Raw genomic sequence first — 22,363 nt, forward strand, 5'->3', positions numbered from 1 at the left:
CATAACATAGAAATCACACGTGGAAGGGGTGTGCAATTAGCTAGAGCAGCAGGTGCTGTAGCGAAACTCATTGCAAAAGAGGGTAAATCGGCCACTTTAAGATTACCATCTGGGGAGGTCCGTTTAGTATCCCAAAACTGCTTAGCAACAGTCGGACAAGTGGGTAATGTTGGGGTGAACCAAAAAAGTTTAGGTAGAGCCGGATCTAAGTGTTGGCTAGGTAAACGCCCCATAGTAAGAGGGGTAGTTATGAACCCTATGGACCACCCCCATGGGGGCGGTGAAGGGAAAGCTCCCATTGGTAGAAAAAAACCCACAACCCCTTGGGGTTATCCTGCGCTTGGAAGAAGAACTAGTAAAAGGAAAAAAATATAGCAATAGTTTTATTCTTCGTCGCCGTAAGTAAAAACGTAACTAGGAATATGGAAAATTGCATTTTTGGAATTTGCAATAATGCGATGGGCGAACGACGGGAATTGAACCCGCGCATGGTGGATTCACAATCCACTGCCTTGATCCACTTGGCTACATCCGCCCCTTATCCAGCTAGAGGATTTTTTTCTTTTTTCCATTGATCATTATTCTATTTATTCTGACCTCCATACTTCGATCAAGATATTGGACATAGAATGCCACTCTTTAAAAAGCAAAAGAAGGAGTAATCAGCTGTGACACAAAAAAATACGAATCCTTTTGTAGCTCATCATTTATTGGCAAAGATAGAAAAGGTCAATATGAAGGAGGAGAAAGAAACAATAGTAACGTGGTCCCGGGCATCTAGCATTCTAGCCACAATGGTTGGCCATACAATCGTGATTCATAATGGAAAGGAACATATACCTATTGACATAACAAATCCTATGGTAGGTCGCAAATTGGGGGAATTCGTGCCTACTCGGCATTTCACGAGTTATGAAAATGCAAGAAAGGATACTAAATCTCGTCGTTAACTGAATTCTGAATAGAAAGATTAAGAAGGAAAAAAGATTCAAAATAAAGTAAAGGTAGGCAGGGAATAACCTTATTTATGACAAGTTTCAAACTAGTAAAGTATATCCCTAGGATAAAGAAGAAGAAAAGTGGGCTAAGGAAACTCGCAAGGAAAGTTCCAACTGATCGTCTACTTAAGTTCGAGAGAGTTTTCAAAGCACAAAAACGTATCCCTATGTCTGTTTTCAAAGCACAAAGAGTTCTTGACGAGATTCACTGGTGTTACTACGAGGAAACTGTTATGATACTGAACCTCATGCCCTATCGAGCATCTTATCCCATCTTAAAGTTGGTTTATTCGGCAGCCGCAAATGCTACTCATTATAGGGATTTCGACAAAGCGAATTTATTTATTACTAAAGCCGAAGTCAGTATGAGTACTATTATGAAGAAATTCAGACCTCGAGCTCGAGGACGTAGTTTCCCCATAAAAAAAAGCATGTGTCATATAACAATTGTACTAAAAATAGTAAAGAAATCTAAATAACCTTTAGATCCATCTAAGATTTTGATTCCCAGTAAAAAAATATAGAATAGAAAAATATGGGACAAAAAATAAATCCACTCGGTTTCAGACTTGGTACAACCCAAAAACACCATTCCTTTTGGTTCGCACAACCAAAAAATTATTCTGAAGGTCTACAGGAAGATAAAAAAATAAGGGATTGTATCAAGAACTATATACAAAAGAATAGGAAAAAGGACTCGAATAGAAAAATAGAATCAGACTCAAGTTGCGAAGTAATTACACATAATAGAAAAATGGACTCAGGTTCAAGTTCCGAAGTAATTACACATATAGAAATCCAAAAAGAAATCGATACGATCCACGTCATAATCCATATTGGATTCCCAAATTTATTAAAGAAAAAAGGAGCAATCGAAGAATTAGAGAAAGATCTACAAAAGGAAATTAACCTGTAAACCAGAGATTTAATATTTCTATCGAAAAAGTTAAAGAACCTTATAGACAACCTAACATTCTTGCAGAATATATAGCTTTCCAATTAAAAAATAGAGTTTCATTCCGAAATGCAATGAAAAAAGCCATTGAATTAACTAAAAAAGCAGATATAAGGGGAGTAAAAGTAAAAATTGTGGGTCGTCTCGGAGGAAAAGAAATTGCACGCGCCGAATCTATTAAAAAGGGTAGACTTCCCCTCCAAACAATTCGTGCTAAAATTGATTATTGCTGCTATCCAATTCGGACTATCTATGGAGTATTAGGTGTAAAAATTTGGATATTCGTAGATGAAGAATAAGTAATCTTGTCTTCGGATTCTGTCCATTGATAGAATAAAAAATGACAAGAGACTTTTTTCCTGAAATCCCTGCAAAAAAAGAAATTATACCTCTTTCTATAAGATTTAATGAAAATTGATAAATCATTTAATATAATTGCTATGCTTAGTGTGTGACTCGTTATTTTTTTCTTTTTTTAAGAAAAAAACTTAGTAATTATAGAAAATTAACTAATAACCAACCTATTGCTTCGTATTGTCGAGATCCTAACTAAGAACAGTCACTATATGAATAAATACCTCTATCATAAATGAGTAAATGTGTCATATAGTTGTAGCAACTGCAATTTTTTCTCTAAAAAAGAAAAGGGATTCTAGGTTGTGAAGCAAAACTAAAGGGATGTGGATAAAGGGAGGGATGATAGAAAGAAGGAAGAGGAAATAAATAAGATATAGGATTCCACTATGTATGGTCTATGAATTACATCATAAAAGGCAATGTGATAAAGCATCAATATAATAAAAATAATAGAGAATTAAAAATTGTGACTTGAAACAAGAACTACAAATTTAAAGCAATAATAAAGAGCCGCCCGGGTTAATAAAGCTGAGAAAATTAACTCGGAAAGAAATTTTTTGGAAGCTCCTTTGCGGGATTCAGACCTAACCATTCAAGGAGAAGCAGTGGGAACGATAGAACCTATGATTCCATAGGATTTTATTGAAAAGAATCCTAACACTTCATTGGGTGGGATGGCGGAACAAACCAAAAAAATTGTCTTATTTGGTAAGTTTATAAATTAACAAATAAGACAGGAAAGAGTAAATATTCGCACGCGAAATTCTTATTGAATAAGAATACTTTACCGCGATTCAATATGAGTAAACATAAGGATTTGTCTAAGAAGGATTACATTATCTATAAATATAGAATTTAGATAAATATACACACACATCTGGATATATTCTAGATCTTCTTTTTTGACTATATATTATATTTTTCTGTTTTAACAAATTCAATATAAAAAAACCAAACTTTTTCTATTATCTATTAATGTGTATCTATCCGTACCGTAATATTTTGGAATATTATGAATTAGAGAAATTTACATGCTTTCTGATTCCATTCGCGAGGAGCTGGATGAGAAGAAACTCTCATGTCCAGTTTTGCAGTAGAGATGGAACTAAGAAAGAGAACCATCGACTATAACCCAAAAGAACCAGATTCCGCAAACAACATAGAGGAAGAATGAAAGGAAAATCCTGCCGAGGCAATCGTATTTGTTTTGGTAGATATGCTCTTCAAGCACTTGAACCCGCTTGGATCACGGCGAGACAGATACAAGCAGGACGAAGAGCAATAACACGATATGCACGTCGTGGTGGAAAAATATGGGTACGTATATTTCCCGACAAACTGGTTACACTAAGACCCACAGAAACACGTACGGGCTCGGGAAAGGGGTCCCTCGGATATTGGGTATCCGTTGTTAAACTTGGTCGTATACTTTATGAAATGGGGGGAGTATCTGAAACTGTAGCTAGAGCAGCTATCTCCATAGCTGCCAGTAAAATGCCCATACGAAGTCAATTTATTCGATTAGAGATATAGAACCCTAAAAGGGGTATGGAAGATAAAAAAATGCCCGGTTTTTCTTTCTTGAAAGACAATATTTCTTTCATCCTTTTGCATTGAAATAACAAATTAAAATCAAAATAATATGATTCAACCTCAGACCCTTTTAAATGTAGCAGATAATAGTGGAGCTCGAAAATTGATGTGTATTCGAGTCATAGGAGCTGCTGGTAATCAGCGATATGCTCGTATTGGTGATGTTATTGTTGCTGTAATCAAAGACGCATTGCCCCAAATGCCTCTAGAAAGATCCGAAGTAATTCGAGCTGTAATTGTACGTACATGTAAAGAGTTCAAATGCGAAGACGGTATAATAATCCGCTATGATGACAATGCTGCGGTTATAATTGATCAAAAAGGCAATCCAAAAGGAACTCGAGTATTTGGCGCGATTGCCGAGGAATTGAGAGAATTGAATTTTACCAAAATACTTTCATTAGCTCCCGAAGTATTATAAATACTAGTAGGCGAAATTGAGACCAAAGAATTAATTTAGTAGATTGTGTTTTACGTATATGTTTTAAAATCCAAAATGAAAAAAAAGAAAACATGTTGATTATAGAAAAATTAGGAGGAACCTAGAATTAGAGTCTTATGGGCAAGGACACTATTGCTGATTTACTAACCTCTATAAGAAATGCGGACATGAATAAAAAAGGAACAGTTCGAGTAGTATCTACAAATATTACCGAAAGCATTGTTAAAATACTTCTACGAGAGGGTTTTATTGAAAGTGTTCGGAAACATCAGGAACGTAACAGATATTTCTTAGTTTCAACTTTGCGACATCAAAAGAGAAAGACTAGAAAAGGAATATATAGAACAAGAACCTTTTTAAAGCGTATCAGCCGACCCGGCTTACGAATTTATACCAACTATCAAGGAATTCCTAAAGTTTTGGGTGGAATGGGAATTGCTATTCTTTCTACTTCTCGAGGAATAATGACAGATCGAGAAGCTCGACTAAACAGAATTGGGGGAGAAGTCTTATGTTATATATGGTAATCGCCCCGCCTATAGTGCTCGAATTCTATCTCGCCCTTCCTATTTTTAAAATAAAAATAGAAAAATAGGAGAAAAAAATATGACAGAAAAAAATAGGAGAGAAAAAAAACCGAGAGAAGCAAAAGTAACTTTCGAAGGTTTAGTTATGGAAGCCCTACCCAATGGAATGTTCCGTGTTCGGCTAGAGAATGACACCATCATCCTAGGCTATATTTCAGGAAAGATACGGTCTAGTTCTATACGAATACTGATGTGGGATAGGGTTAAAATTGAAGTAAGTCGTTATGATTCAAGCAAGGGACGTATAATTTATAGACTTCCCCATAAGGATTCGAAGCGTATCGAAGACTCGAAGGATAGTGAAGATTTGAAGGATAGCGAAGATTTGAAGGATACCAAAGATTCAAAGGATTAGGTTTTTTTTTCTAGGGTAATAAATTATAAGTTCTTAAATTCAAGCGAAGAGACTTATTTTTTCCAAAAGATTAGATTCATAGTTTAAAAAGGATACGTAGATATGAAAATAAGAGCTTCCGTTCATAAAATTTGTACAAAATGTTGACTGATTCGTAGGCGTGGACGAATTAGAGTCATTTGCTCTAATCCGAAGCATAAACAAAGATAGGGGTAATCTTTCGAAAAAGAACTTTACTTTCTAAAAAGTAAAAAAAAGTACCCGCAGAAATGTTCCAATTCCAAATAAAATAATTTCATTTAAAATAATTAAAGTAAAGGGTTTATTTACCCTGAAACGGATATCTTTGTATCTTTTTTTCTTTTTTTATTTCTAACTCATATTTATGAGATAATAAAATATGGCAAAAGCTATACCAAAAATTGGTTCACGTAAGAAAGTGGGTATTGGTTTACGTAGGAATGCACGTTTTAGTTTACGGAAGAGTGCACGTAGAATAACAAAAGGGGTTATTCATGTTCAAGCTAGTTTCAACAATACCATTATAACTGTTATAGACCCACAAGGTCGGGTGGTTTTTTGGTCCTCGGCCGGTACTTGTGGATTCAAAAGCTCAAGAAAAGCATCACCCTATGCTGGTCAAAGAACAGCAGTAGATGCTATTTGTACAGTAGGTTTGCAACGAGCAGAAGTTATGGTAAAGGGCGCTGGTAGTGGAAGAGATGCCGCATTACGAGCCATTGCTAAAAGTGGTGTGCGATTAAGTTGTATACGCGATGTAACACCTATGCCGCATAATGGATGTCGACCGCCTAAAAAAAGATGTCTATAAAAGAATTAACCCGCTTTCAACTTTCATTTCAAGAGAAATAAACGATTCAATGATAAAATAATAATACTAGTCTATTATGGTTCGAGAGGAGGTAGCAGGATCCACTCAAACACTACAGTGGAAGTGTGTTGAATCAAGAGTAGATAGTAAGCGCCTTTATTATGGTCATTTCATTCTGTCCCCGCTTAGAAAAGGTCAAGCGGACACCGTCGGTATTGCCTTGCGAAGAGCTTTACTTGGAGAAATAGAAGGAACATGTATCACACGTGCAAAATTTGGGAGCGTGCCGCACGAGTATTCTACAATAGCAGGTATTGAAGAATCCGTACAAGAATTTTTACTAAATTTGAAAGAAATTGTATTGAGAAGTAATCTCTATGGAGTTAGAGACGCATCCATTTGCGTCAAAGGTCCTAAATTTTGTGCACCACGGGGTGGCAGCACAAGGCCTTTAGTACCAGTTGGTTGCTCCAACCGGTACTAAAGTGTGACGCCCGGATAATTAGGCTACAGTAATCCCATGTTAACGATGCCACGTCACTCCGATTACTGTTGGTAATCTCGCGTTAGTTCAAAATCATTTCAAATTCAATTTAAAAATCAAGCAAACAATAAAAGTTTTCAAATAATAAAACTAAAATGTTCGGATGGTGTCAAATAAATCATAAGCAATTATGATGGAGAAACCACATTTTTTATAAATTATTCCAATGCACTAAAATAATTAAAACAACAACTAAACCTATTATAAATGCCCTTTTGAAATTTATAATAATGCGAACTAAATATTTTAAAAATACCAAAATATATTATGGAAGTGGGCTAATTTACAACCTCCATTTAGATACTGGTCTTATAATTTTACAAAACTGAAAACTATTAAAAACTATAATAAAAAATAGAAAAGTAAAATAAATTAAAAACAGAAAAGAATATGCAAAAACAGGAAAGAACCCCCCGGGCTCCGGCCCAGCAGCCCCCGGCCCAACTGGGCCAAGTCCCGGCCAACCAGCCCAGCCCCCCCTCTCTCTGGCCTACAAGGCCACATCCCCGAACCCTAACCCCCACCCGATCCCCACTCCCCCCACTCTCCCCTCACTCCCCCGATCCAGATCGGGATCGGGGCGACCACCCCGTTGACCCCGTCGACACCGACGCCACCGCCCTGGATCGCCGTCGTCGTTGCCTTCTCGCCCCTCCTCTCCCTCGCGCAAGCCCGCCTGAAGCCGCGACCTTGCCTCACCGTCGACCAGGAGCACCTCGCCGGACTGCCTCCCCTCTCCGTCGCGCTTCCCCGTCACCCACCACGAGCCCCGTTGCCCAGTCCCCTACAACCCCGGTGAGGCCCCCGGCCTCTCCTCATCTCCCCGCACTCGTCGTCCACTCCGGCCGCTTGTCCACGCGCGCGCACGCACACCACCGTGACGGCCACGCCGTCGCCCCGCTCCATCGCCATGCACCTTGGCCACCGTCTGCGCCTGAACGCGCCCGCACACCATGCTCGCCGCGCCGGTTGCGTGCATCGCGCACTACTGCGTCGCACCGCTGCCGCCGACAGCTCGTCCCGGCTGCACCCGTCTTTGGTCACCACCGCTCCGCCGGCGCCTGACCACTGCCCTCGCCGCTCGGTTTCGCTCACCATTGCCCCGCGTTGTGTGCCGCATCCGCCACCCATGCCCGCAGCCCCCAACAGCTGCGTCGCTGCTCCCCTACGACCGCGCGTCGCCCCGTCCCCCCACCTTCGGTTGGACCAACCCGCCTCGCCTTGGCCTTGCCCCTGTCGCCTCAGGCAGCCGGCGTCGCCGTGCCCGTGGCTGGCGCCCAGCCTCCTGTTAACCTGGGCGTGCCGGTGCCCGCTAACGCCGAATCCACTATGGCCCCCCTGGGGCCTATGACAGATGGACCCCAATGCCCAGGACGTTTTTTAAGGATTAAAAAAGGTAATAAATAAAAATTATTAATTAATTAAAGAAATAATTAACTTAATTAATTTTGATTAATTAAACTAATCAATTAACTAAACTAATTAAACTGTTAGTTAATTAGCTAATTAATTAGTATGACAGTGGGGCCCATCCCCTAAATAATACTAATTAGGTTAATTAAATTGCCTAATTAAAATGTGTCACTCACCAGTGGGACCCATTGGTTAGGTTGAACAGTCAACTCTGTTGACTGCTGACGTCAGCATGACATCATGCTGATGCCATTAATCCATTTTTCGAATTAATTTAAATAATTAATAAAATTCCGGAAATTAATAAAAACTTTGGAAAATCGTATAAAATAATCCGTAGCTCGGATGAAAATACTTTGTACATGAAAGTTGATCAGAACGACGAGACGAATCCGGATACGTAGCCCGTTCGTCCGCCAATATCCCTAGCATAGAGAACACACAACTTTCCCCCTCCAATTCATCTGTCCGAAAACGCGAAACCCCGGGGATATTTTCCCGGATGTTTCCCCCCTTCGCCAGTACCACCTCATACCGCGTTAGGGCACCCCTAGCCCCGTGGATTATCATGTTATGCCTTGTGATACTTTGATTGCACTGTTATTTATTGTGTTCTCCTCCGTTACTTCTTTCCGGTAGACCCCGAGACCGCTGCCGGTACCCCTGTTGTCGACTACGGTGTTGACAACCCTTCTTGCCAGAGAAACCAGGCAAGCCCCCCCTTTGATCACCAGATATCGCCTACTCTTCTCTATACTGCTTGCATTAGAGTAGTGTAGCATGTTACTGCTTTCCGTTATTCCTATCCTGATGCAAAGCCTGTCCTTGCTACTACTGTTGTTACCATTACCTGCTATCCTACTGCTTAGTATAGGATGCTAGTGTTCCATCAGTGGCCCTACACTCTTGCCCGTCTTCCATGCTATACTACTCGGCCGTGATCACTTCGGGAGGTGATCACGGGCATATACTATATACTTTACACAGTTACATTACCTGTGGTACTGTTCGGAGTTGGGGGCTGAAGGGGCAGGTGGCTCCATCCCGGTAGAGGTGGGCCTGGGTTCCCGACGACCCCCGAATGTTACTTTGTGGCGGAGCGACAGGGCAGGTTGAGACCACCTAGGAGAGAGGTGGGCCTGGCCCTGGTCGGTGTTCGCGGATACTTAACACGTCTAACGAGATCTTGGTATTTGATCTGAGTCTGGCTACTGGCCTATGCGCATTAACCATCTACGCGGGGACAGTTATGGGCACTCGACGTCGTGGTATCAGCCGAAGCCTTCGTGACGTCAATGACTGAGTGGCGCGCGCCGGATTGGACCGTAAGCCTGCTCTTGTATTAAGGGGGCTAGTTCTGCTTCCGGCCGCATACACAACGTGCAGGTGTGCAATGGGCGATGGGCCCAGACCCCTGCGCCATAGGATTTAGACCGGCGTGTTGACCTCTCTGTTGTGCCTAGGTAGGGCTGCGACGTGTTGATCTTCCGAGGCCGGGCATGACCCATGAAAGTGTGTCCGGCCAAATGGGATCGAGCGTGTTGGGATATGTGGTGCACCCCTGCAGGGAAGTTAATCTATTCGAATAGCCGTGATCTTCGGTAACAGGACGACTTGGAGTTGTACCTTGACCTTATGACAACTAGAACCGGATACTTAATAAAACACACCCTTCCAAGTGCCAGATACTACCGGTGGTCGCTCTCTCACAGGGCGACGAGGGGAGGATCATCGGTTAGGGTTATGCTATGCGATGCTACTTGGAGGACTTCAGTCTACTCTCTTCTACATGCTGCAAGACGGAGGCTGCCAGAAGCGTAGTCTTCGACAGGATTAGCTATCCCCTCTTATTCTGGCATTCTGCAGTTCAGTCCACCGATATGGCCTTTACACATATACCAATGCATATGTAGTGTAGCTCCTTGCTTGCGAGTACTTTGGATGAGTACTCACGGTTGCTTTCTCCTTCTTTTCCCCCTTTCCCTTCTACCTGGTTGTCGCAACCAGATGCTGGAGTCCAGGAGCCAGACGCCACCATCGACGACGACTCCTACTACACCGGAGGTGTCTACTACTACGTGAAGCCCGCTGACGACGACCAGGAGTAGTTAGGAGGATCCCAGGCAGGAGGCATGCGCCTCTTTCGATTTGTATCCCAGTTTGTGCTAGCTTTCTTAAGGCAAACTTGTTTAACTTATGTCTGTACTCAGATATTGTTGCTTCCGCTGACTCGTCTATGATCGAGCTCTTGTATTTGAGCCCTCGAGGCCCCTTGCTTGTAATATGATGCTTGTATGACTTATTTTATTTGTAGAGTTGTGTTGTGATATCTTCCCGTGAGTCCCTGATCTTGATCGTACACGTTTGCGTGTATGATTAGTGTACGATCGAATCGGGGGCGTCACAAGTTGGTATTAGAGCCGACTGCCTGTAGGAATCCCCCTTCCACACTCCTTGGCCGAAGTTGAGTCTAGACATTGCAAAACTTTTTACTAACATGGCTGTGTGCCTTATAGGCCCACGTCGCCATCTGGGTGGTATTAGGACCTTTTACTCCTCGACCTATACTCTGGGATTCTGACCTCTCTTCTATTCGGGTTAAATGGTTTTGCTAACTCCAACTCTAGGTTCTCATAAATACTTCACCCGGAGAGCCCCTTATCACAAATGATCGCCTACTACACCAGAAGATTTCGAAGTTACTCTCCGATACTCTTTTGAGACTTTGTGCCCGTTGCTTTTGCAATTCCCTACCACTGTTATATCATTACGGATAACTACATACACTTGCCTTTTCAATCCCATGGATCTTGTTATTACAAGATACTCTAAAAATTCTCTCTATTGTTCCGAGAATACTTTGTGCCTACTGCCTTGTAGTTCATTAACCACATGGACACCCCTACGGATTATTCCTTGCACATACCGAGTATCCGCCCATCCCTGGTTGATTATGTGTTTCACTAAGGTCTTCGAAATAATATTCGATCTTCGGAAAATCCTTAGCAGCTTATTGCTCTTGAAATTCTTACTTACCTGCATTATGGTTAATCCCATAAGTATATTACTCTTATTGGCAGCCTTTGTCACTATCATTTTGAGTCCATTGATTCAAAATATTGTGAATGCTCGCAATCCTAAATCAGATCCTAGAATTCATCCTTTCGGCTCAGACGTCAATTTAAACATGAGCTGGATCTCGACCAATCAAATTGTTGTCAATTTTACCCCTAAGCCTACTCAACTTATCCATCCTTGATCAGAGCATTGCTTCTGATCCCCTGGTTTTGAAACCATAAGTCTTTTGCATTTGAACTTTGAATTAGTCAGTTGTTTCTATAATCAGATCTCGTTGCATTTTCTTCCTCTGGTTGAGTACCGATGCTCACATCAGATCCCTTGTGGATCATCGGTTCCTTTGTTGGATTTTATCCGACAGTGTCCTTCATACTGAATAACCTTGTGAGCCTTTCCATGGGTATACAATACCTTTGGTAAATTGTATCATCTGCTTTTGAACAATGCTATACTTTCGAGCTGGTGATGTTTATTATTAAAGCTTGCAGAATATGTTTCCACGATACCCCGATGGGTTGAACCTATGCCTTCCTTATTATGTGTGAACTCAAAAGTTTTCACGAGTCATACTCATCTGGTATTTTGCTAGATAAAATTTCTACACTACAGCGTCATCAAAAGCAAAAAGTAAAATGAATGGTTATGCGTTGAACAAGTGGGAGTCGACCTTGAACCCTGTGTTCATGCCCATGGACACGATGTATACCTTATCATGGAAGCTGCTCGTAAATATAATTACCCCCTTGTTATAAGTTCATCTTGTATATGTGGTTCAATCATTTATGATCGTGGTTTCTGACCATATTGTTCTTCTTTGATCCCATTTCTCGGACAAGTTTAAGCACTTGTCTTCTGCAGGGCAATACCCTAGTCCAACCTCTACTTTGACCTGTCGTCGAGTATTACCCCCTGGTATCTCGAGATTAGCATAGAACTGCATAACTTCTTATGAGTTCTTCATCAAGTACTACATTCTCATTGATTCCATTTTTTTCACGGGCTCTGAGTTATTAAACACTCATAGACACCGATAACTGAACCGACTCCGCACTGCGGTTCAACAACTTTTAGTAATCTTCTTTACTTACGAGTTTGTACACAATCACGTCATTCATAGCCTGATCAGCTATATCATTATCGTGCTAAATTTTTAATTGTGCTACCTGGTCCTTCTTCTCAGCACACAATTTTTGACGATGAGCTAATCTTACATCGAACTTCCTCATCATATCATTTCTCCTTGAACATCAAGCTTTATTTCAAGTTTGTGTCATACCTATGGTTTCAATAACTTCTCGCTTCATCATTTCGTTGACTTGATGTCATCGCGGATCGGTTACATCTTCTTGAAACCTCTCGACAAATGTGTCGTGATCACCATCAACATTTTGACCCCTTCCAAGATATCAATTGAATTCATGATGAGAAGTACCCTCCTTTCCCTCGATGATTTGTGTTATCATCGACCACTTTATTTCCTTTCCTCCAACACAAACTTGTACATGTTATGGAGCTCCTTGCTATTAAGAATTTGTTCTTTACCTTGGAGTATTACCATCTTTTATGTCAAGAATGTCGTGAGAAATTCACCACCCTTAAGAATTCTTGATACAAGTTATACATATTAACATCACCATTCTTTCTTGGTCCTCGTGTTGTTTCTAACCGGAATACCGACAAATGGTCTATGATGTGTAAATTTTAAACTTCTAGCAACCCTATTGCTTTGAAGTTAATGGTCGATATTTCATTCTTAGACCATTGGTTATCGAATCACCATTCTAACATTGATCATGCTACCTAAGCCCATATTTTGGGTGCACTTTCCAACCAATGTTTAACGGTGTATGTTTTCCTTGAGCATACCTCGTTATATCATTTGATCTGTCCAATGCTATCTCCTTGTTGTGGAAAACCATCTTTTGAAAATCTCATTGAATTGTCATTAAGTTCATCAGCCACATCCTCGTCCTCTCCTTGGTTTAAAGATGAACTCTTGTATCGGAACTCGCTTCCATAGTTCCTTTCCCGAGGATCTTACAATGTCATCTCGTCAATTTGTATTACACCTTTTTCTCTCAGGAATTCCGTGTATGAGTTATCTTGACACCAACCACATCTGAAACTCGGTCAGATATGATGGTTGCAACATTTTCCAAGAGTCGTAGCATTGGTCTTTCTATAACCCAATAAGGTGATGTCATGCCTAGCACACCTGGTTGGAGGACCTATTGCAAGACTTATTCTATGAGTTGTTCCTGATGGATCCTTTGTGTATCCAAAGTTTGACCTTTGCTTGAAGATCATGTCAATGCTATCTCGAAGCATGTCTGTGGTACTCCGATTTTCGACAAGAACATTTGAAGCCCAATGCCAAATGTTTTCTTGCTCAATTATCCAAACACTGTTGTATGGGTAATATCACAAAATCCATTCCCCTTACCTTAATGGTTTCCTACTTTCTATTCTGTCATGGATATCATGCTCTGCTTGTCCTTGGGAAGGATATACCCCAGAAATATGTGTGTATACACATTTTCATTTCCATTGCTCGGTTTAAACCTGATAATCACATTTTCCTTTCCATTGACTTGTTTGAGCTTTCTTGTAACCTGACTTAACTGAGCAGTGATAATTCCCTGCTTAGTAAGCACCTCGTTGTACAACTCTGTCAGTAAGACCCTGTTACCATTATTGATAGCATCCCGGTAACCACCGATGGACGAGAACTTTGCCTATTGGTTCGCCTCGTTCAACGAGCAGGAAAATGGTTCTCCTTGTCCCTCGCCCTTGGTATCGATGTAGTTGCCGACATAACTGACAGGCTAGTCTCTGACATGCCTTGCTATCGTGACCATGCAAGATGTCACCACTCCTACTTTTATCCCACATGGTGGGCCCATAACCCACAGTTCCACAAGATCGAAACCCGACTCTCCTGTACAAACCTGTTTCTAATGGTTATTCCCCATGCTTGGCTTCGTATTTAAATCACGGACCACCTTCCTAGTGCTTTATTCTGGTATCAGACACAATACTTACTCTCGCTACTCTGAACCCCTTTCTCACTCTGGTTCAGACTTCGAGCAACCATCTATCCACTTGGAACCTCTTATTGTACCTTCGTACCTTACTCTTGATGTATTTCATATGTTCAACTCGAGAGATAATCTTATACTCATTCATGGGTTAACCCCAGATTGATTCCCTCGAAGGCATTCTGTCGTAGCTGAGCTGCCCCTTATCCTTTCGTAAGTACGATGGAGTTCCCGAAGAAATGATGACAAGTTTATCATGATGCATTGGAATAAAGAATTGAAGACATCAACGAAAGGGATTAACTTCTTCAAGAAGATCCGTTGGAATATCGTAAACGGAACTTTCCCCCTTACTCCCCTCTTAAATCTCGGGACAAGATTTCTTGTAGTGGAGGAGAATTGTGATGCCCGGATAATTAGGCTACAGTAATCCCACGTTAACGATGCCACGTCACTCCGATTACTGTTGGTAATCTCGCGTTAGTTCAAAATCGTTTCAAATTCAATTTAAAAATCAAGCAAACAATAAAAGTTTTCAAATAATAAAACTAAAATGTTCGGATGGTGTCAAATAAATCATAAGCAATTATGGTGGAGAAACCACATTTTTATAAATTATTCCAATGCACTAAAATAATTAAAACAGCAGCTAAACCTATTATAAATGCCCTTTTGAAATTTATAAAAATGCGAACTAAATATTTTAAAAATACCAAAATATATTATGGAAGTGGGCTAATTTACAACCTCCATTTAGGTACTGGTCTTATAATTTTACAAAACTGAAAACTATTAAAAACTATAATAAAAAATAGAAAAGTAAAATAAATTAAAAACAGGAAAGAACCCCCGGGGCTCCGGCCCAGCAGCCCCCGGCCCAACTGGGCCAAGTCCCGGCCAACCGGCCCAGCCCCCCCTCTCTCTGGCCTACAAGGCCACATCCTCGAACCCTAACCCCCACCCGATCCCCACTCCCCCCACTAACCCCTCACTCCCCTGATCTAGATCGGGATCGGTGCGACCACCCCGTTGACCCCGTCGACACCGACGCCACCGCCCTGGATCGTCGTCGTCGTTGCCTTCTCGCCCCTCCTCTGCCTCGCGCAAGCCCGCCTGAAGCCGCGACCTCGCCTCGCCGTCGACCAGGAGCACCTCTCCGGACTGCCTCCCCTCTCCGTCGCGCTTCCCCGTCACCCACCACGAGCCCCGCTGCCCAGTCCCCTACAACCCCGGTGAGGCCCCCGGCCTCTCCTCATCTCCCCGCACTCGTCGTCCACTCCGGCCGCTTATCCACGCGCACGCATGCACACCACTGTGACGGCCACGCCGTCGCCCCCCTGTCGCTCCATCGCCACGCACCTTGGCCACCGTCTGCGCCCGAACGCGCCCGCACACCGTGCTCGCCACGCCGGTTGCGTGCATCGCGCACTGCTGCGTCGCACCTCTGCCGCCGATAGCTCGTCCCGGCTGCGCCCGTCTTTGGTCACCACCGCTCCGCCCGCGCCTGACCACTACACTCGCCGCTCGGCTTCGCTCACCATTGGTTCCCGTTGTGCGCCGCATCCGCCACCCATGCCCGCAGCCCCCAACAACTACGTCGCTGCTCCCCTACGACCGCGCGTCGCCCCGTCCCCCCACCTCCGGTTGGACCAACCCGCCTCGCCTTGGCCTTGCCCCTGTCGCCTCAGGCGGCCGGCGTCGCCGTGCCCATGGCTGGCGCTCAGCCTCCTGTTAACCTGGGCGTGCCGGTGCCCGCTAACGCCGAATCCACTATGGCCCCCCTGGGGCCTATGACAGATGGGCCCCAATGCCCAGGACGTTTTTTAAGGATTAAAAAAAGTAATAAATAAAAATTATTAATTAATTAATTAATTAATTAAAGGATTAATTAAAGAAACAATTAACTTAATTAATTTTGATTAATTAAACTAATCAATTAACTAAACTAATTAAACTATTAGTTAATTAGCTAATTAATTAGTATGACAGTGGGGCCCATCCCCTAAATAATACTAATTAGGTTAATTAAATTGCCTAATTAAAATGTGTCACTGACCAGTGGGACCCATTGGTCAGTGGGACTCATTGGTCAGGTTGACCAGTCAACTCTGTTGACTGTTGATGTCAGCATGACATCATGCTGATGTCATTAATCCATTTTTCGAATTAATTTAAATAATTAATTAAATTCCGGAAATTAATAAAAACTTTGGAAAATTGTATAAAATAATCCATAGCTCGGATGAAAATACTTTGTACATGAAAGTTGATCAGAAAGACAAGACGAATCCGGATACGGAGCCCGTTCATCCGCCACGCATCCCTAGCATAGAGAACACGCAACTTTCCCCCTCCAATTCATCTGTCCGAAAACGCGAAACCCCGGGGATATTTTCCCGTATGTTTCCCCCCTTCGCAAATACCACCTCATACCGCGTTAGGGCACCCCTAGCCCCGTGGATTGTCATGTTATGCCTTGTGATACTTTGATTGCACTGTTATTTATTATGTTCTCCTCTGTTACTTCTTTCCGGTAGACCCCGAGACCGCTGCTGGTACCCCTGTTGTCGACTACGGTGTTGACGACCCTTCTTGCCAGAGCAACCAGGCAAGCCCCCCCTTTGATCACCAGATATCGCCTACTCTTCTCTATACTGCTTGCATTAGAGTAGTGTAGCATGTTACTGCTTTCCATTATTCCTATCAGCGACTGAGTGGTGCGCGCCGGATTGGACCGTAAGCTTGCTTTTGTATTAAGGGGGCTAGTTCTGCTTCCGGCCGCGTACGCAACGTGCAGGTGTGCGATGGGCGATGGGCCCAGACCCCTACGCCATAGGATTTAGACCGACGTGCTGACCTCTCTGTTGTGGCTAGGTAGGGCTGCGACGTGTTGATCTTCCGAGGCCGGGCATGACCCAGGAAAGTGTGTCCGGCCAAATGGGATCGAGCGTGTTGGGATATGTGGTGCACCCCTGCAGGGAAGTTAATCTATTCGAATAGCCGTGATCTTTGGTAACAGGACGACTTGGAGTTGTACCTTGACCTTATGACAACTAGAACCGGATACTTAATAAAACACACCCTTCCAAGTGCCAGATACTGCCGGTGGTCGCTCTCTCACAGGGCGACGAGGGGAGGATCATCGGTTAGGGTTATGCTATGCGATGCTACTTGGAGGACTTCAGTCTACTCTCTTCTACATGCTGCAAGACGGAGGCTGCCAGAAGCGTAGTCTTCGATAGGATTAGCTATCCCCTCTTATTCTGGCATTCTGCAGTTCAGTCCACCGATATGGCCTTTACACATATACCAATGCATATGTAGTGTAGCTCCTTGCTTGCGAGTACTTTGGATGAGTACTCACGGTTGCTTTCTCCTTCTTTTCCCCCTTTCCCTTCTACCTGGTTGTCACAACCAGATGCTGGAGTCCAGGAGCCAGACGCCACCGTCGACGACGACTCCTACTACACCGGAGGTGTCTACTACTACGTGCAGCCCGCTGACGACGACCAGGAGTAGTTAGGAGGATCCCAGGCAGGAGGCCTGCGCCTCTTTCGATCTGTATCCCAGTTTGTGCTAGCCTTCTTAAGGCAAACTTGTTTAACTTATGTCTGTACTCAGATATTGTTGCTTCCGCTGACTCGTCTATGATCGAGCTCTTGTATTCGAGCCCTCGAGGCCCCTGGCTTGTAATATGATGCTTGTATGACTTATTTTATTTGTAGAGTTGTGTTGTGATATCTTCCCGTGAGTCCCTGATCTTGATCGTACACGTTTGCGTGTATGATTAGTGTACGATCGAATAGTGTATGATCATTGTATTTTTGATGTATAAGATCGTATTGACAATTCAGACTGTAAAGAAATATAAGATCATGATCTAAATGCTCTTATATTTTATGCGTTCAGTATGCACCACTCAAAGCGACGCCATCAACTTTCAACCATTTATGCCTTCATTTGCTATATTTCATGCATTTAATGATTTGTTTTGAGAACTAAATGACCTGGAAATTGAAAAGCACCACAAATGAACTCTGAAAAAGTTGAAAGTTGGCATGGTATCATCATTTCACCCACATATCATGTTCAAAAAAGTAGAGAGGGTTACGGCAAAAACTGGATGCACTTCATTTATAAACTGGACAATCTCTTTCGAAGTATTCGGGTTTCTGACGAAATTAAACTCATCTGTTACAAAGGCTTTTCATTTTTTTAAACTTATTACAACTCCAGACTTTTTGTGCGTTCAGTATGCACCATTCAACTGCTAGGCGGGAGGAGCTCTTTAGTACCGGTTCCAACTGCTAGGCGGGAGGAGCTCTTTAGTACCGGTTCGTGGCGAACCTTTAGCACCGGTTCGTGCCACGAACTGGTACTAATGAGGTTGTGTCAGGTAAGGCTGGGGCCCCACGAGCACCTTTAGTACCGATTCATGGCATGAACCAGTACTACAGTTTCTTAGTCAGCTGTTTTTAGTCCCACCTCGCGAAGAGAGAGGGACTAGGAGCAGTTTATAGGCCCTGAGTGCAGAGACGATGAAGAAGAGGCTCAATGCTCACGTTGCTTAGCTTCAAGCCTTGAGGAATATGGTAGACTGCACGGAGCTATGTGCAGTGCAGTTTACACTATTCCGAAAGGCTTGAAGCTAATTAACGAGCATTGCACCTCTTTTTTATTTTTAATAACTTATTACAACTCCGGACTTTTTAATAACGAGCATTTCATTTTTTTAAACTTTGGTTATAACTCCAGACTTTGACCGTCAAGTTTTAACCATCAACTTGGCATGGTATATAAAAATAAATGAATAGAAGAAAATAAATAAAAAAGAAAAGAAAAAATAGCAAAAAAGAAAAAAACTATAGCAGAAAAGAAAAAATTGTATAAAAAACAACTCAGAAATAAATAGAAGAAAATAAAGCAGAAAAGAAAAAAACTATAAAAAAATTGTGGCATTTCATTTTTTCTAAACTTTGGTTATACTCCAGACTTTGACCATTAAGTTTTAACCATCAACTTGGCATGGTATATAAAAATAAATGAATAGAAGAAAATAAATAAAGCAGAAAAGAAAAAATAGCAGAAAGGAAAAAACTATAGCAGAAAAGAAAAAACTATATAAAAAAACTACTCAGAAATAATTAGAAAAAATAAAGCAGAAAAGAATAAAACTATAAAAAAATTGGGGCGCTGCCCTGTGGGCCTGCTAGGCCACGGGCGTGCAACTACAGGCCCTAAAGGCCCAGCAGACTCGCAGGGCAGCGCGCAGAAGTTAGGCCCACAAGCCTGCTATATAGAGGAGTTCAACGAGGCAGCCGCGGCTGGGTTTATAAACCAGTGCGGCTGCCCTTCGCCCGACGAGGTGGGACTAAACTTTGTGCACCACGGGGTGGCAGCGCAAGGCCTTTAGTACCGGTTGGTGGCTCCAACCGGTACTAAAGGCCTTCGTTTCCCTGCGAAAATAGGCCTTTAGTACCAGTTGGAGCCACGAACCGGTACTAAAGGCCCATCCTATATACATAGCACTGACGAAAATTTCAGTTTCATCTCCCCACTTCGTCTCCAACCTCTCGCGAGACATCGCCGCGCGCCGCTCGATCCCGTCATCGCCGCCCGTCGCCCGTCGTCCGTCGTCGTCGTCGCTGTCCCCGCCACTGCCCGTCGTCGTCGTCGTCTCGCGCCGCCGCCCCGAACGCCACCACCGTCTATCGTCGTCGCCGCGGCCGTACGTCTCTCTCGCACCCGCGCCGCACACATCCAGCCGGCCCGTACGTACGCCGCCGCCCCCGCCCCGTACGCCGGCGCCCCCGCTCGTACGTACGGGGCGGCGGCGTACGGGGCAGTATACACACACACATACAAACACATACATACACACACACACACATTTTTTTACTTATTTTCTGTTTTCTGTTTTTAGAAAAGTTAAATAGATGATCGAATCATTGATTAATGTCGAATTTTAGATGAATTAGATAGAAAAGTTAAATATATATTAATGCCAATTGCTAGAGATGAATAGCTAGATATATATTAATTAGGTATATTAGATTTGAACTAGTTGAATAATTAATATAACTAGTTTATTTTTAGTAAGAAAATTGTCGAACTAGTTTATTTAGGTATATGAGATTTGAACTAGTTGAATAATTAATATAACCAGTTTATTTTTAGTAAGAAAATTTAGGTATCTGAGATTTGATTATCTAATTAAAATATTATTAGTTTATATGAATGTTAGATTAATGTCGAATGTTAGATGAATTAGATAGAAAAGTTAAATATATAGTAATGTCAATTGTTAGAGATGAATATAGTTAGATATATTAATGTCAAATGTTAGATGAATATATATTTGAATTAGCTAGATATTGATTGATGTTAGATAGTAATAAGTGTTTAATGCATGTTTCACCTATATGAACATAGGAAATGTCATCTGATGACGAAAAAGATTTCATTATCTGTGAACACTATGAAGACCAGCGCGGCCTGTGCGACAGAAATTTCCTTGTTGATGGTAGAGGCTTCAGCATCAAGCTGGATAAGGCATTCGAAGTGGATACAGTAAGTCACAACGGAAATTATTATTTGAACGCAAAACTTATGCTTTATTTGCTTCAACTTATAATTTTAAAGCATGGCCTATTCTTCATTTGCTTCAACTTATAATTTTAAATTTTTACTATTCTACTAGCGCATCCCCTGCCATGCAAGAATTTTTGTCTTGGATATGATAGGTTTTAGTGCTATAGATGATATGGAGGTAAAGAAAGTTTACTTGAAGACCGAGCATGGGTATACTTTCAACGTCAAATTATATAATGGAGACACATACACCTATTTTGAATGCAAAACTTGGCAAGCACTATGCAAGACTTATGCATTTGAGCCTGATATGGTTATCACCTTTGATATTCGTCCGGAAGATGATATTGAAGGTAATAGAGACATCTGGGTCGATGTGCAAACGCCTCCAGTTCTACCATTATGAGTTTTTCTCAACCATGCATGCATATGTTTATGTCTTTGATATTGTTTATTAAAAAATAGTTGACAACTAATTTGTATTGTCAGCTTATTTCGGTTCAAGCAAACATGTCCGGCGCTTGGTAGACAGGACCTACTACTACCCCGGGGCTGAACTAAACTGCGAGGAGATAAGTCATTATGTTTCATGGCTTGATGATCTTCATACTGTCAAGACAAATTTTCTTCCTCAACTTAGAAATGTTAGTACTCAAAACATGTGACCAATAGTGATCGTATTGAACTACGGTCACATCCATAATCAAAAGATGGTAAGATTTTTACTATTTGTCCTTAGTGCATCTTTTGCATACATTATTTTTAAAGCTAAACTTTCATTGCTAAGTATATTAATTACTATATGATGTTCTTCAACAGGGACTCCCGATGACAGTTGTGCCTCAGTGGATTGAGACAAAAGGTTGCATGTCAATGGTTAGCTTACGACCAAGATTTCCTACATTGCACATGAGTGCATTCAGGATTTCTGAAAGCGAAGATTGCTTAATAGTGAAAGATTTGAGCAAAATTGTTAACGATCGCAGAGAAGTACTAGGGGGCAGCAAGGAGAAGCACAACCCAAGATTAGGAGACAGATTCATCTACATGCTCCAGTATGATGAATCAGGAGATCTATACATGTTCTATGCTATTCTACCTGAGAGGGAGCAGCAGGAGTGATTTAGCTAGTTCATGCTCGTATTGTCCTGAACTTAATTAATCTCAAATAGTGATTTGCTTGTGAACGCTTATAATATCATGACCATGTTGAACTCGATGATATCTTTGCTTCTGTTACAAGTGAATGTTTCTTCTTTAAGTTAGTGTTGGTGGTGATTAGATATATATAGCGGTAATGACTATGATGATTAAATAGTGGTAATTAATGACGACTACAATGATTTTTAGCTAGCTAGTATATATATACTGTTGTTGGTGATGATATGATGCAAGAGTTTATGTATTTATTAATATGTGATGATGATGAGTTATTATATATATCATTTATGCATGAAAGAAACCGCAAATTAGTTTGAACTAGATATATGGATCCTAGCTAAGTGATCAAGTATATATATATATATATGCCATATCCATATCCATATCAAGTATATCAACTCATTATAACGTAAAACAAT

This window comes from Triticum aestivum, chromosome 3A (genome assembly GCF_018294505.1).
Source record: "Triticum aestivum cultivar Chinese Spring chromosome 3A, IWGSC CS RefSeq v2.1, whole genome shotgun sequence".
Classification (NCBI taxonomy): domain Eukaryota; kingdom Viridiplantae; phylum Streptophyta; class Magnoliopsida; order Poales; family Poaceae; genus Triticum; species Triticum aestivum.